Source organism: Micromesistius poutassou (genome assembly GCF_964030765.1).
Source record: "Micromesistius poutassou genome assembly, chromosome: 7".
Lineage (NCBI taxonomy): Eukaryota > Metazoa > Chordata > Actinopteri > Gadiformes > Gadidae > Micromesistius > Micromesistius poutassou.
Window position 1 is genome coordinate 14,703,052 of NC_140277.1, and position 3,499 is coordinate 14,706,550.

Genomic DNA, 3,499 nt, shown 5'->3' on the forward strand with positions numbered 1-3,499 from the left:
ATGTGCTATGGGTTGTATAGGCTTGCAGTGACAGGACAGGGACTGACCCTTTGATACAGTAATACAGTATATATGGTAAGGTGCACGAGGGTAGTGTGTGTCACGATGGTAGTGCAAATAGAAAAGGCAGTGGCAAGGATAAAGTATAAAATCCAGAGACTGGCATTAAATAAAATATGGACAATATAAAATAACTATATAGAAATTGTATTAATTAATACATTTTAATTAATTAATTAATACAACTATAACAACTGTAGCAATACAAGGATAGTTTGAGAAATAATAATAATAACAATAAATATGTACATTTTGATGAATAGTGCAAACAGTGGGAGACCAATCAGAAGAATACAAGGGGTGACGTATCCAGACCAGTGGCGCTAACCAATAGATAAGACTTGCCGTATCCGATGGGTAAAACAGCAACGCTTTTGGCCCGCCTATATCAGATACACCGATGTGATTGGTTAATGTTCTGGGCCAGGGCAATCGTGGAGTGAGTATATTGCTTGTTCCCAGAGTGAGAAAATGAGCAAATTCTGAGCAAGCAAATTCAAATTGTGCTCTCGCCAGAACTCTGGATTTCCAGGGTACCATCTTGGCATATTGGCAAACATTGGCAAACATTTGTTACTTTTGGAGGTAAGCTACTACTGGGAGTTAACAATTCTATGAATATATATTTCATTAATTTCAATAAAGTGCATGGGGAAATTATCATCTCATGCAATATAGTTGTCATTATTGTATTTTAAATGGATACTTTTGGATTCGGTGGTTTACTAGACCATTTTACTCAGGCACCACAAAATGCACTTAAATGGTGAAGTAATTAGTAAGTTGAAGCCAGTAACGGTAACAGTAACTTGACGGCCAAGTACAGTATTTGGTTAAATGGCGCAAGGGGAAGACACGCTGGCAGTATTTACCAAGCGTCTTCCAGGAAACAACATTCATGTCACATTGTACACAGGCTCAAACTATTAAGAGATGCTATAACAGAGAGCAAAGTTAAACCAAAGGGGCTTTTCACAGTCTAAACGGGGAGCCTGGTAAATCGACAAGCCACAACTTGGCCACAGTGTTGATAGAAATGCAAACGAACACCTCTCAAATTAAGAGTGGAAGGGCTTCTAGGTGCAAGGGTAATGGATTCAAAGCGTATTACATTTTCTAGAGATAAAGTAAGGAGGTTTAATCACTTCACCAGTTCATTATGTCAGATTAGTGTCAGATGATATGTATTTAAAAGGCCATATACAAAAGTTCTCCTGCCGCTACTGCAGTGGGCCTAGGCTTAGCTTTCTTGGGGATGGCGAGATTGAGTAAGACAATAATGTTCATTATAATATAACTGTGTGTGTGTGTGTGTGTGTGTGTGTGTGTGTGTGTGTGTGTGTGTGTGTGTGTGTGTGCATGTGCATAAGTGAGCGTGCGTGTGTGTGTGCGTGCGTGCGTGCGCGTGCGTGCGTGCGTGCGTGCGTGCGTGCGTGTGTGTGTGTGTGTGTGCGTGCGTGCGTGTGCGTGCGTGTGCGTGTGTGTGCGTGCACGCCCTATCATGTTATTGGTCATTCTGCTAGTGAGGACACACACATGTAAGGACAATGAAGAGAACATGGCTAACAGTGATAATGTCGCTCAGACTGACGTCTTCGCAGCCGCTCTGCTCCATCTCACCCTCTCTCTCGCTCACTCTCACACACACTCCCTCGCCAGTTGATCTCTCGCACTCTCACTCACTCAATAAGTACTGTCAATTCGGTCCATCTGTGCGTTTGGCGGCTGTCTGTTTTGTCATAGTTGCGTCGTAAGTTTCTTCTTATATAGTTCCCACACTGAGCCTTTTGTAGGTCTGATTCGTACGTTTCCCCCGAACGTCTTTGTGTTGTGTGTCACATCAAATCAATTTTTAAGCACTCCATCACCAGTTTCAAGACGGTAGCACGAAACCGTGCACGCGGACAAGGACACAGCATTGTAGCACGCTGGCATATTGCACCCTGTTCGATCCCTCAGGCACTCCTAGTTCGTTCCCTCTCGCCGAGAGAGCGAGAGACGCCGCCAGGAGCCTTTCTTGTTTGTTGTTGATCTACTCTCCCTTTAAAAACAAGGCGCGCGTGACGCGGTGTGTGCCACCGGTGAGGTTCCCGCTGTAATAGCGAACTGTAAAGTAGACGTGGCTTGACAGGGCTTTCCAAGAGGCCCCGCTGTAAGGTGGCGACGGGGACCTGTCGGCGGGTTCAGCACCTTATAAACATCCTCATCCCGCCAGCGCAGTACAGCCGCCAGCAGACTTACACAGGCTCTGCTGTTCATCAAAAAAGGCTATGCTGGAGTCCCCGGGGCTGAATAACTATTAACTCTCGCTGTTTGACTGCTTATTAAAGACCTCCTCTCCTCCCGAGTCGGGGAGCTGAGATACCAGCTGGAAATCAATCCACCAACTTGTCAAAAATGCCGGTCTGGTAACACTTGTGTCTCTAGCAAAATGATGCGATTGCGATTGCTAGCAATAATGACAGCAATTATGATTATCGTCGTGATTTAGGTACAGTGGTGGGAAAACGTGATCATGAAGAAGGTGGTGCGGATATGGAGATAGTGGGGACAACCAAATCTGCACAGGAACTTATGGGTTCTGTTATGGAGTCTGTTTTTTTGTGGGTGTATTTTTGTGTTTGCATATATAGCTGCACATGTTTGTATGTGTATTGTGTGTGTGTGTGTGTGTGTGTGCGTGTGTGTCCGTGTGCATGCATGTCTCTGTACATTCGTGTGCATCAGTGTGCACGCGCGTGTGTGTGTGTGTGTGTGTGTGTGAATGTGTGTGCGCCTGTGTGCATATGTCCATTCCTCGGGCTGTTTTGACCAGCTGTGTCCCTTTTTGCTCCACTGTCGCCAAACACACACTGTCACTGACTTCCTTGGAGGGCATGAGTCACATCATCGCGACAAGGCCGACGCCATTTACTTTGGACGCGGCAGAGCTTTTACACTTACTCCCTACATGTCAATCATCTGTTCAGGGTTGCGGGGGGGATTAGCAGGAACACAGCGTTTTCCCTGATGCTTCTCGTTCAGTAGACGTGCCTTCATGTTTACCTGCCTCCACTTCATACCGCTTGCCGTTCCTCTGTCCCTAATAGGGCGTTCACGTCTCCATTCAACACACATACACACACACACGCACACACGCACAGACACACACATATACATACACACACACACACACACACATACACACATATGCATACACACACACACACACACAGACAGACGCACACACACACACACACACACACACACATACACACACATACTTATACATACACATAACCAAAAGCACACACACACACACACATTCACACACAGACACCGACACACACACACACACACACACACACACACACACACACACACACACACACACACACACACACACACACACACACACACACACACACACACACACACACATCATAATTTGTGTCACTGT